We start from the raw sequence: 13,878 nt of genomic DNA, 5'->3' as shown, positions 1-13,878 counted from the left end.
GAAAACCAAGGGGAAAAGATCATAAAAAAGGGATAAAACAGCAGGACAAAGAGTGTCATCAAATATGTCCATGATCGGGACTTCCCTGGTAGCGCAGTGGTTAAGAATCTGCCTGCCAATGCTGGGGACATGGGTTCGATTCCTGTTCTGGGACGATCCCACATGCCGCGGAGCAACTAATAAGCCCGTGCACCACAACTACTGAGCCCGCGTGCCACAACTACTGAAGCCCGCGCACCTAGAGCCCGTGCTCTGCAACAAGAGAAGCCACTGCAATGAGAAGCCCTTGCACCTCAATGAAGAGCAGCCCCCGCTCGCCACAACTAGAGAAAGCCCGTGTGCAGCAACAAAGACCCAACACGGCCAAAAATTTAAAAATAAATTAAAAAATATATATGTCCCTGATAACATAAAATATAAATGATTTAAATGCACCTACTGAAAAATGACTCTCATATAGTTACAAAACAAATAAATGGTATAGTGGGATCAAAAAGAAAAGAAGCAGAAAGAAAAAGAGAGACTGCATACATGCATACATACATGTGCACACGCAAGTGCACACACACACACAGACAAAAGTGGCAACACGAATAAATATCTTTTAAGAGAGAACACACTCATGTTCTCCCTTAATCAGATTCCTACCAGTTCCCACTGAAATGGTAAATAGAATATAAAAATAGAGGAAATCTATATATATATATATCAGCCCTGGGAACTAAAATAGGATAAACTTGTGCAAGATAAAGTACAGAGGATGTGTTGAAGAAAAGGCCAACTCCCAACTTGTCCATGTGCAAACACTGTTCCTGCAAGTTAGTGAAAGAGAATCCAGGATTCTAAATAGGAGGAGCCAAGTCAAGAGAACAGGTAGGTCAAAGGTATGGAGAGCTTGATAACAGGCACAGGGTATGTATGTCTAGATCCCATAGGTCACTGCAGCAAGCACTTCTGACACTGAAAGCCACACTAAGCAGGGGTACTGTGGCGATGCTTAAGCCTAGCGCACCAAGGATTTGGGAAGCACTGTCAAGGTTGACTTTTGAAAAAGACAGTCAAAACTGGGAAATACTCGGGGCACTGCCTGGAATTTCTGATGTCACCCTAATTAGAGAAAAGAAACTTCAACCCTAAGGCAATACTTCTTGCTAGAGCCACCTCCAGTTCTGATGCTGCTTCCCTCCTCTCTACCTGAGGCCCCTGAAGTCTGAAAGTTAAACTATGGTAAACCAAAACTTTTCTCTTCTCCCCTTTTATCACCTTGAAAGATTAAGAAAAACACAACAAACTCAGCTAGAAGCCTCTCACTCCCGAAACTGGGCAAGCCCACGCTGTATCCATCTCTTACTCTACTTAACAAACAGATGCTGGGAACAAAGTGAGAAATAAGATGCCATGGTCCCTGCCACCATGAAGCTGACATTTTTGTAAGAATGATAGTATTAGCTAGTACGGAGAAGCAGAAAGGGAATAAAGATCCTATATAACAGAGGGAAGTAGTCTAGTTTGGGAGGCATAAGAAAGCCTTCCTGCAGGTAGTAATATTTAAACTAAGAATAAAGGATAAGAATGTGTTGCTCAGATTAAGAATGAGGAAAGAAGTGTACCAGACAAAGAAAAAGATGAGCAGTAGCCCTGAGATAAGAGTGTGTGTAACCCACTGAAGGTTATGAAAGAAGAGCAGTGTGGCTGGAAGGTGTAAGTGAGGAACAGATGGGGGAGATGACGAGGCTGACGAGGTAGGCAGAAGCAAATCTTGAAGCTATTATAAGAATTTGGAACTTCATCCTAAAAAGAAAGAGAAGTAATCAAAGGAGAGTAACATGATCAGATCTTTGAATTTAAAAGACTGCCATGACTAAAAGGTGGAAAATGGATGGGGGTGGCATCAGAACAGAGGTAGTGAGACTAACTGGGAAGCTACTGTAGAAATCTAGGCAAACGATTCATACAGGGCATGAGACAGGGAAAAAAAATTAAGAGGACTCCAGTTCTGGCTCAAGGAACTGGGCACTTAGCAATACCATTTACTAAGCTAGGGAACAAGGTGACTTAAGCGTGGGCAAAAAAAAAAATAATAATAATAAGTTTTGAACATGTTGAAGGTACACACAAGCAACCAAATGGAGATGCTATAGAAGAAAGTGGATATATAGGACTGTAGCTTAGGTACAGAACTAGGTTGTCGGTAAATTTGGGGGGAGTTAATCTATCAAATGGAACTGAAGCCACGGAGTAAATAAGATTGCCTAAGAAAATGTGTAAAATGAGAAAAGAAAATGTCAGAGCCCTGAGGAACCTCCACATTTGGAGGTGAGCTAGAAGAGAAAGAACTAGTAAAGAAGATGAAGGAGCAGTGGCCAAAGAAGGCAGAGGTCAAGGAGAGTGTTGTTCCAGAACGACAATGATAATGATGAGACTAGGATGGTGATGATGAAGTTGCTAGCTAACGTTTACTGTGAATTAACTCTGTGGAAGACTCTGTGCTAAGTGACTCACATATGCTATCTCATCTAATGATTACAACAGTCCATGTGGTAGGAACACTACTATCCCCATTCTGCAAGTGAAGAAACTGAGGCACAGATGACTTAATTAATTTGCCTAAGATCATATATCTAACTCAATACATATTTTTGGATGGATGACAGAAAAAGAGTGACAGCAAGGATGTGAACAACTTGTAAAACAACTTTGTCACAGAGGATGACAGGCTGAGTAGGCTTTTTGTTTGTTTTTTAAGATGAGAGAAATTTGAGCATATTTAAATGAGGGATATTAGGAGATTATCCAAGAGTTTAGGAAAACCTTAAAAAATTGTGAAGTAACTGAATGTAAGAGAAAATTTAATTAAGTAGGAAATTAATCAATTTAGGAAAAAATTACAGTATACCAAGAAAGTAAGGATACAAAGGGATTTTCTCTCTCTATGCCAAAGTTTTTTGCTCTGTAATTTAAGAGGTTGGGGAAAATCAGCAATTTCTAATCACTATCAAGAAATTCCCTTTAATTATTTTCCTACATGATCTCTCTTGGTTATTTCACATTTGGTTATATCACACACACAGGAAGTCACATATGTCTGATTACTAAAATAATCATACCTAACAAAACAGCTTAGTTGGGAAATCCAAGGCTCAGGAAGATTAAGTGATTCATATAAGGTCACTCACGTATTTTTTAAAAGAGGATGTCATTGTCTAAATATGAAGAAACTGGCCCAAATTAGCATAGGGAACCAATGGAATCAATTCCAAACCACACACCAAAAGTAAAAAACTGAAAGATTTTAGAAGGATAATGAAGAAGACATACTTTTTTTCTTCTAATTAGAAAAAAGAAAAAAAAAAGCAATAATAAATCCCAGAAAATGGGGGGAAAAAACCACACCTGTATAAAAAAGTCATGGTCTAACCATGACACAAATTAAACTGGCATGACTTTAAGCAACTGGTATTGTACAGGAGAACCAATCTGAACATCACACTATGGTCATTCTTTTTGAAATGTCACAGAAACATTTTAACACCTTAAAAAGTTAAATGGGAAAAAATGTAATCAAAAGAAACGGCTATATAAGGAGTGAGTCAGAATAGTGTAATGATGAAGAGCACGGACTCTGGAGCCAGACTGCCTGGATTCAAATGATGGAATGCCTCAGGTACTAATCTTAATATATGAACTATCATAATAATATTGTACATCCTTGATAAAGCTACCACGAGCATTAAATGAGTTAATATATATAAACAGTAAATACTTAAACTAGTGCCTGGCACATAGTAACATTTGTTTGTATTTGCTATTTATTATCATTATTATTATTATTTGATATATGGATAATGAAGCATAAAACCAATGGGAGAAAATACAAAGATTTGATCCACTGGAAAATACAAGAACCCTAACATAAATGTGCAAGGAGCAGAAATAAATAAAAAGTAGAAAAACATATAGATAATAAAAGAAATGCTAATCTCTAAAAAAAAAATTGAGTTATATACACCAATATGGATAATACAAATATAATGTCATGGGGGGAAAAAGCAAGAGCTTATCAGCAAGAGCTTATGGAAGTTATACAGCAGATAATACCATTTATGTAGTGTTCCAAAACATGCAAAACTAAACAATAAAATATGTAGGGCTACATCTATGGTGAACCTATAAAGAAAGGAAGAGCTTATCAGTTATCATTTGTGTTAAGTGATAATCACAAAATGCATGACTGTGAGTACATCTAAGTAAAGGGAAGATAGGACTGGTGAAGGTCACAGCTTCAACATGCCATTCCTGAAGCTGAGTGGGGGTACCCAGACTTTTGGAAATTATTCTTCATACCTTGCATAGGCGTTATGTATTCTTTTTGTGTGGGTGAAATATTTTATAATAAAAAGGGAAAAACTTACTAATACATTTTAAAGGCAAGAGAAAACTTCTTTTAACCTCTCAAATTAGTAAAGTGTTTTTTCTTTAAAGCTAAAGGGAAGAGATTTTCTTCTTTAATGATAAGACCAAATTAACTAGTTTTAAGAGTTAAATATATTTCTAGGATGGTCAAAGGCAAATTCCACGGGCAGTGTACCCTGATAAAAGAGGACTCCCCATCTGAGATGTGTCACCACGCCTAATTAAGCAATGCTTAGCCGTACCTTTAGAACAACCAACATAATTTCTCCTGCTTAATGCCATTACTTTAGATGGGATAGCTAATATGATGCTTCTAATACATTGTAACCTATCCTCTAAATCAATACTAAATCTTTAAAAGGGTTATGTAACTTTGCTTATGGATCAAATTACACTAGGCTACAAGGTTCAAATATAGGATCTTAGTCTCAGAATAACCTTTATATTTAGTTCCACAAAATAAACAGCTTGAACCAAACATAACAAGAGAACACAATTTTGCATAAGTTATTAATCATGTCACTTCCATTAAAAATTATGAAAGGTACTTGAAGACTTTTAGACAACCCAGAGATTATAGAATCATTCTATAGAATTATGGAATCATTCTATAGAATTATAGAATGCAAAAGGAACATCAGGTATTGCCCATCTGAATTCGTTCAATTTGCAGATGTGAGAACTGAGGCACAGAGTTAAAATGCCTTAGGCAAGAGCAGGACTAGGAAACCCAGTCTTCCAAGTCGCTATCCAGTGACTATGCTGACTCCCCTGTGACATGAACATATACACAAGAATGCAGATATGCTAATGAGTCTGCAATTTTTCAACTGATTCTGCACATAGGTAAACACCCTCTGCCTTCACCCCCCCCCCCATCCTCTTCCCGGCCCCTTAGGGTGATCTGACTAGAAGGCATATTCACACACAAGAAATCAGGAACAAGGACAACGATGCATGCACTTTTTCTTTTTCACGCTTAACAACTGTCAGCCTAGAGCTCCAAGACCACTTGTGGCCCCTCACCCACTGTCCTATCTATTCTCTTGTACTGTGTACTGGGAGACATGGCCCTACCTTTACTTACTTCACACTAGTAATCTAAGATAAAAGAAGTATCTACCTACAATAGTCACTATAGATCTCTCCCAACAGCAACCAAGCCCAGATTCTCTCTCTGACAACTAAACACAATAGAAGCAAGAGAAATGAAAGAATAATGTAAAATTCAGGGCTCTAGGATTTATACAAGGGCTGTCCTGATATTTTTTAAGGACTCTAACATGCAGCATGGGCTTATTTTCAATGTTGCCTTAACATATGTTCTGAAGGACTGGCTGGTTTTGTTTTGTTTGGATTTTTGTTTTTGCCTTTAAATAAAATAACTGACCCAACAAACCATAAAAATTCACTGTGTAATTTATAGTAATAGAAGATAGTTATTCCATGGCCATAACAGAGACTGCAGAAGATATGTACTTGCATGCAAATCATCTACTAATTTTCACCTTTATAATAGCACGATAGCCCTAAAAATGATGCTTATATACCTGAAAATATAATTTTTGAAAAGTGTTCATGTACTAATCCCTGAGACTACATAATAGCCAGGCCTTAGCATAAAGTACATTGCCTGGCATAAAACAGGCAATTGCTGTTGAAAGAAGATGTTGAGAAGTTTTCCTGTCATTGCAAAAGTTCAGCTACAGCTCAAATTTTCAAACAAAAGTCTCCCCCACGCTCTAAAGGGAGACGACAAGGAGTTGCTGAAGGTTGAGACCAGAACCTCCCTGAGAGGATCCACAAAGCAAGAAATCAAGTGTTGTCTATAGACTCTGTGAGTCATAATTTCCACATATGTGTACTTTCCAAACATATGATAATGCTTTTATATTAAAAAAAAAACTCAAATTTTTACAGTGGATTTTTGCTAGTATTTTCTCAGTCAACAGCTACTAAAAGCACAACTACTAGCACATGGGAGGGTCCCCTTTTTTGAAATGAGTTAGAAATTACTCTTAATCCTGTATATTGAACATAAACATGTCACTTTAGACGAGCATTAGGAACAATGTACTATTTTTAGAAACTTAGAACCAGGATACACCGTTGGTCAGGAAACTAGGCCCTGAGAACACATTTCCTCTACCAGAAGTGTTTCTCTATTTCACCTGCAGTCATCTCCATAATTTACAAACCTTTATTTACAGTCGGTGCAAATAAGTCCTCTCAATGAAGTATTGGGTTGACCAAAAAGTGCCTTCGGTTTTTAAGTAAAAATAAGAGCCTCATTTTTCATTTTCACCAAGAACTTTATTGAACAATGTATTCATCCTTTTGTTCCACTACCTTCTGCCATTTTTCAGGCAACTTCGTAATTCCATCTTCCTAAAACTTTTTATCTTTTTGAGCAAAGAACTGTTCCAGGTGCCTTTTACAGTACTCCAGGGAATTGAAATTTTTTCCATTAAGAGAATTTTGTAAAGACCGAAATAAATGGAAATCCGAAGGTGCAATGTCTGGTGAATAGGCGGATGAGTCAGAACTTCCCAGCTAAGCTGTAACAGTTTTTGCTTAGTCATCAAAGAAACATGTGGTCTTGTGTTATCCTGATGGAAGATTATGCATTTTCTGTTGACTAATTCTGGCCACTTTTCACTGAGTGCTGCTTTCAGTTGGTCTAACTGGGAGCAGTTGGAATTAATCGTTTGGTTTTCTGGAAGGAGCTCATGATAGAGGACTCCCTTCCAATCCCACCATATACACAATATCATATTCTTTGGATGAAGACTGGCCTTTGGTGTGGTTGGTGGTGGTTCATTTCGCCTGCCCCACGATCTCTTCCATTCCACATTATTGTACAGTATCCACTTTTCATTGCCCATCACAATTTGTTTTAAAAAGGGAACATTTTCATTATGTTTAAGTGGAGACTCATGTGAAAATATGGTCAAGAAGGGTTTTTTTCACTTAACTTATGTGGAACCCAAACATCAAAGCGACTAACATAACCAAGCTGGTGCAAATGATTTTCAGTGCTTGATTTGGGTATTTTGAGTATGTCAACTATCTCTTGCATGGTATAACATTGATTGTTCTCACTTATTGTTTCGATCTGCTCGCTATCAATTTCAGCTGGCCTACCTGACGGTGGAGTATCGTCCAGAGAGAAATCTCCAGCACAAAACTTTGCAAACCACTTTTGATGCGTTCCATCAGTCACAGCACCTTCTCCATACACCGCACAAATCTTTTTCTGCATTTCAGTTGCGTTTTTACCTTTCTTGAAATAATAAACCATAATATGCCAAAAATGTTGTTTTTCCATTTTCAATATTAAAATGGCTACACAAAAAATTCACCAATTTTGATGTCTTTCTTAAAATGCACGTTGATAATGACAGCTGTCACATACACTCTAACAAAATTGTTTCGAATGAAGTTGAAGACAACTAAGTGCTACTAGAGCCATCTTACAGAAAAAAACGAATGAACCTTTTGGCCAACCCAATAAATTCCCTCCACTTTCCTTCAGAAAGTCAGGTACAAGAAATCGTCTCGCTGCTTCCAAATCAGCACACAGCTGGGCAACCCGATTATACAAATGCCAGGTCACAATGCTGCTCCAGGCTACCACAGCCAAGCATCAGAGTCAGGGTACTGTGGCCAGGGTGGCCAATTCAAGTGCAAGAACCTTGCAGGTGACACTTGAAGAGATAAGAGAAGCAAAGCATTCTGTAAGAAAGGGGGAGGGATGTGATTTATTATAAATTATTTTATTATAGATTAGGAAATGGTCAATAATTATTGTATGGATAAGAACCTGACCATGGCAATAAAAACTGCCCATAAAGGACAAAAAGAGCCAAAGAGTCCTCCTCCTGGTGGGAATCGTATCTGCTTCACATTCTTGGGGAACGTAAAGGGAGGAACGGGGAGGAGACTGAGCAGAATGTGTGTTCAAGGCCAACTGAACAACTTGTAGGAGGCCCAGAGCACAGAGGAGCTTGGTGATGATGAAGACTTTTAAGGAGTTAGTCCCTTACCTTAAGAAGCCACGGGAGGGGGTTAAACAAAGAAGTAGTAGCAACAATTCTGCAGGTTAGGAAGGTCATTCTGGCTGCAGCACCCTTTGTCCAGTGTTTCCCAGGCACTAACTGTGGAGGGAGTAAATGCGGTGTCCCCTAAACAAGGAAAGATCATGGACAGAACGCCATGTACTACCTGGGCATCTTTCAAAGCCAGACCAAACTATATCTTCTTTATGATACTTTTCCTGTGCCCTTGCTCTTACTCCAGTTGACAAATTCTTCTTCTCCCCTTTATTTTTAACCTCCCTTACTCACACACGTTTTATCTCCAGCTCCAATCTCTCCAGTTACAGCCTCACATTTCTAATTCCACCACACATCTCCACATGCATATTCTTCCCGTGCCTCAAATGCAGTAGATCTAAAACACAACTTACTTTTTACCCCCACCTATAAACCTGCTCTGAGTTCACTTCTTCTAATCACCCAGGCTTAACATCTTACCATCACCTTTTATCCATCCCTCTCTTTCCCCACATCCAATTAACTGTTTCTCTCTAATTTGCTTCAGCAATACTTCTCCAATCCTATTGTCACTACCCTAGTTTACGTCTTCATTCTCTAACAAAAACCCTTATAACTTTTCTTTATTAGTCCAATTGTTTCTTTCCCAATTCAATTCATCCTCTGAATTATTAGATAATATATCCCATAATTCAACTCTGATTATGACATTTCCAGCATCAAGAAAACTTCAATCTCATAGCTTACTAACCCAGTCCAAATTTCCTAGCCCAGCATTAAAAGCCTTCCATGTTCTAGGCCAAACCTTATTTTCCATCTTTATACTTTATTTTCCCACTATTCCCCCTCATATACGCTCCAATTATTTTCAACACCTGCCCAATCTGATCTGGTAAATATTGGGTACTCGACAAAAGTTGATTTCCTTCCACATGAGTTTGCTATATTCTCCTTCCCCACGCCATCTCAATTTATAGGAAAACATCCTATCATTCTATATAGTTGATTCTCACACAGGAAATTAGCATATTCATGGAAAAGCCTGTAAAATCTAGAAAACAGACAAGAACCCCAACAAAGAAGAGCCGTGTGACTGAGCTCCAACGTCAAAAGAAAAAGGTAGTGACAAGCAGGACGCCATAAACGCTTCAGAACATTTGAAAGGTTGAAAGCATTTTACCTGGGACAATGGATGCTAACAGTCTACCAGAGTTCTTCGAGATGATTCATCGGTCTCATAGAACTTACAGTCCAGTGAAGAATATGAACACATATGGACTTTATAATGCAAGATGGTAAAACCGTCCTCCAATAGAGGTAAAAATGTCTTAGAAGCATAAGGAAGTGAGAAATTCTAAGAGATGCAGAAAGCTTCACAAAATACCATGCAACAGAGACCATAAGGACTTCAACAGGTTATGACAGAAAGGTATTCCAGGCAGCAGATAAAGGAAAGGTAGAGGTGGAAAATGCTAGAAGTGTGAGAAATAGGGAAAAAAAAAAAAACCTGATGAACTCTGGGTGCCTAAACTATTACTATTTTGAAAGTCTCTAATGATCACTTACATAGTTTTAATGAATTAAAACTATGTTTTGGGCTTCCCTGGTGGCGCAGTGGTTGAGAGTCCGCCTGCCGATGCAGGGAAGATCCCAGCAGTGAGAGGCCTGTGTACCGCAAAAAAAAAAAAAACCCTATGTTTTACTTCAATTAATTCCTGAAAATATGCAGATGATTATCTGCAGGATGGATCAGTTGTTATTAAACAGGATATTCACAACTCAGTTGGATCCTGAGATGCGTTGAATGCTGAATGTGGTGCTACACTCAATTTACTCCCCAGAGCCTGGCTCTTCAGCATTCCTACAGCAGTATGAATGAACAGCTCTACATCTTAGGATCCACTGAAGGTGACACACTCTTCTATGCACACACTGCAACCAAGAGAAAATTATACACACATTTTAAGAACTAATAACCCCATAATATAAAATTGAAAAATGCAAAGTCAAACCATGTAAATGTTTGCACTTTGTACTACGCACCTTGCGTAGTACAAAGAAGTCTAGAATTAGAAGAGACCATAGAGAAAATCTAGATCAACCATGTGACCCAAGCTATGTCTATCAGGCTCTTTCTCTCAGGAATTCAGGGTCAAGGCTTATTGATTTAGTCTCTCCCTGTGCTTGGAACTGAGGGACACCTAAATACCCAGCAGCTGCTGAGCAGCCACATACAACTGTGAACACAGGAAAAAAAGGAAAAAAAAAAAAAGGTCAGCAAAGAGAGAACAATGAAGCAAAGAAATGCAAAGACTAGAGACAGAGAAAATTCCAGGTTTTCCAGTCCCTGGTCCCTAATAAGGTCTGCGTGCATTTGGCTTCCATCAAATCCCTGTCTTTCTTTCTTCTTCCTAAAAGTAGTTCAAGTTCATTTGTGTTACTTGGAACAGAAGCTTAAATGCGGCAATAACCAAAATCCTTCATAAGGTCAACTGGTTGATTTATTACTGATCTACCTTTCCTATACTTTCTTTTCATTTGTATTTCCTTAAAAGCCATAAATATGACTTTGGTATGCTATACAGACAAATATGTGAACAGAGATACAGGATTATGCTGAGCACTTTTTTGTGTGTGTGTGCTGTACGCGGGCCTCTCACTGCTGCGGCCTCTCCCATTGCGGAGCACAGGCTCCGGACGCGCAGGCTCAGCGGCCATGGCTCACGGGCCCAGCCGCTCCGCGGCATGTGGGATCTTCGCGGACCGGGGCACGAACCCTTGTCCCCTGCATCGGCAGGCGGACTCTCAACCACAGCGCCACCAGGGAAGCCCTATGCTGAGCATTTTTAAAGGGAAAACCCGTCATCCCCAGGAAGGAGAAAACATAGGAATATTCAAGGTAAAGCCTTGAGATAATTGTACAGCAACCAGAGATGCTTAACAACTAGTAAATTAAATAGCTATCTGATTACCCTCCTACCCAAAGCCGATTTAATTCTGGATAAACCCGATGGGTAGGTCCAATTCAGTCTCCTCTAAGGCATGAGAAAAAGGTCATAACTGAATATAGGGCATTTCGTCTGGAATGCCCCAAGTAATTAGCACCCAACCACACAAAGTTTGGGTGCTCTCCAGTGGTATCCCTAGCCCAGACCCAAATCCAAAACTGAATATCAAACCATCTTAGGGCTTGGCTTAACTATTTACCCTATGACATAACCAGCCCTTCCTGCTATTAGATAAGGGGAAAAAAGTTAACAGAAGCTTAATATCATGGAACTCTGTCCAGGTGTGTGCATCTGTGTGATATGCCAGGTATCAAGACTTTCCTGAGACAGATCCAGTCTCCCCAAAGCTGGATCCGCACCCATCAGATCTGACTACAAGTAAAGCAGTTAAACAAGTATAGCAAGTCAGAGTTGACAATCAGAAGTTTGAACCAATGTAGTGGGTGGCTCTGCAGGATTATATAAACAAAAACAATATTACAGGATCCTAGAGGTGGAAGGGACATGGAGACTCTGTCCAACTTCATCATTTTACAGAGAAGGAAGCTAAATATCAAAACCAAATTTATCAACCAAATCCCTAACTATAGTAACACAGGTGAGATAAAAATCAAAGGGGCAAAAAAAAAAAAAAAAAAAAAAAAAATCAAAGGGACTGTGACCAGATTATGACAGAATCAAAAAGCATTATTTCCTAAAGCTGCTCTAATGGTTGAAAATTTATTTTTAATTATAAAAGAAAAATTGTATTAGAAAAATCTATGAAAACTACTGTTGAGATATTTTTTGGATATTCTTGTTACTTAAGTTTAGCAAAAGGGTAAAGATTTCTGACCAAATGGGTTAACATTTCAGTTAAGATATTAGACCAAGCACCTTGAAAAGCCAAAATACTGTGTGTTGATTCAGAACCTACATGGTTGTATGCTTGCAACCTTGGCAGACAGGCAGTTTAGGCACTGTGACAAAATTCTCAATGGCAGAGAGATGCTTATTTTAATATAAAAAAATCCAGACATTTACAAGGGCCCTAATAAAAGTCACCAGAAATTAGACTAATATGTCAGTTGGGACCAAAATTAAAAGAATAAATCTTTAAATGGTCCAAATATAAACTTGGTTTTCAAAACTTCTGGCAAGGGGCCATAGTACTATGGATTTGGGTCTTCAAGGGCTGCTTGACCACAAGTATTAGGTAAGTCAACACATCACTGAGGGAGGGCAAAAAGAAAAAACAACAGATAATCTCTGGCAGTTACAATCTACCCTTCATCGTTCAGCACAGAATATTTTAGAAGACTGCTGATAAAATGTTAAGACAGAACCTGTTGTGTTCCCCAAGAAGTGCTACTAAAGTAACTCCTAAAATATAAATCCATTAAAAAGTAGGTCTTCTTGAAAAACAATATTAATTAGAAGCAAACATGAAATTGGTATTATTACTTAAATTAACATCGATAAATACTAAATATTTTAAAAATCTCCCATCAAGCTGAATTGACAATTTTATAAATTACATGAATCCTGAAGATTATTTTACAGACAAAACTATTTTTTAAAACTCTATTTGCCACCAGCAATGCAAATGGAAACATGAAGCGATAGACCAGAGGGTGTTGAATATAATCTATGCTTAGTAGAGTCAGCTTTCAACTAATTTAAAGTCCTAGTTGTTAGCCATATCATATTTTGACAGTTTACTCTATTGGTGGCAAAAGCAAACTAAAATTTCCTAAGAAATCTCAACTCTGAGGAATTATATTTTCTGTTCTTCCATTCCAGATAAAATTAAGAAGTGAGATGACTAGATACTCATCACAAATATAGAAGTTCGTGCAATTTCACATTTACCTTAAACTCTACATTTGTACTTTGAAATAATTACTTTTTATAGTAATCTTATGTTAAAAAAAATTCCACACTGATATTTTCCACATGATTTAAAAGAAAACTATCTTTAAAAATCATCCTGTTAAGACTGCAAAATTACCCCCATTTGACAGCTTATATCAAACGAGCATATAAACCAAATAAGGCAGGAATGGCACCTTTCGATCATATACTTGTAAATAGTCCAGGGTGAAACTTAACAAACCAGACTCGGATGCATTTTTTTCCGCTCAAAAACAAAACAAAACTGGTACCTGTAAAATTCGGGGTTTTGCTCGGTTTTGGCCTATTAGACACCTACCGGGCCCCCGGGAGCCTGACCCCGCGGCGCGGGCTGCGGTGCGCCTCTGGGTGCACCCCTAGTCTCCGCGCGCCCACCGCTGCCCCCCCAGCCGCCGGACGCCCCACTCCCCTCCCGGACGCGCGGCGGGAGGCGCGGGCCTGGCTGGCCGTTCCCACGCGTCCAGGCCCGTTATCTGAGCGGCCGCGGCGGCGGGGCCGCCCCGCGCGGG

General features: G+C 38.9%; 1 protein-coding gene across 1 annotated transcript in view; it reads right to left on the bottom strand.

Moving 5' to 3' along the window:
* MSRB3 (methionine sulfoxide reductase B3) overlaps positions 1-13,878 on the bottom strand; it is a 164,773-nt gene that overhangs the window by 150,246 nt on the left and 649 nt on the right. The window lies entirely within an intron of this gene.

Source organism: Pseudorca crassidens, chromosome 11, assembly GCF_039906515.1.
Source record: "Pseudorca crassidens isolate mPseCra1 chromosome 11, mPseCra1.hap1, whole genome shotgun sequence".
Taxonomy (NCBI): Eukaryota; Metazoa; Chordata; class Mammalia; order Artiodactyla; family Delphinidae; genus Pseudorca; species Pseudorca crassidens.
This window is presented reverse-complemented; position numbering and strand designations above follow the sequence as displayed.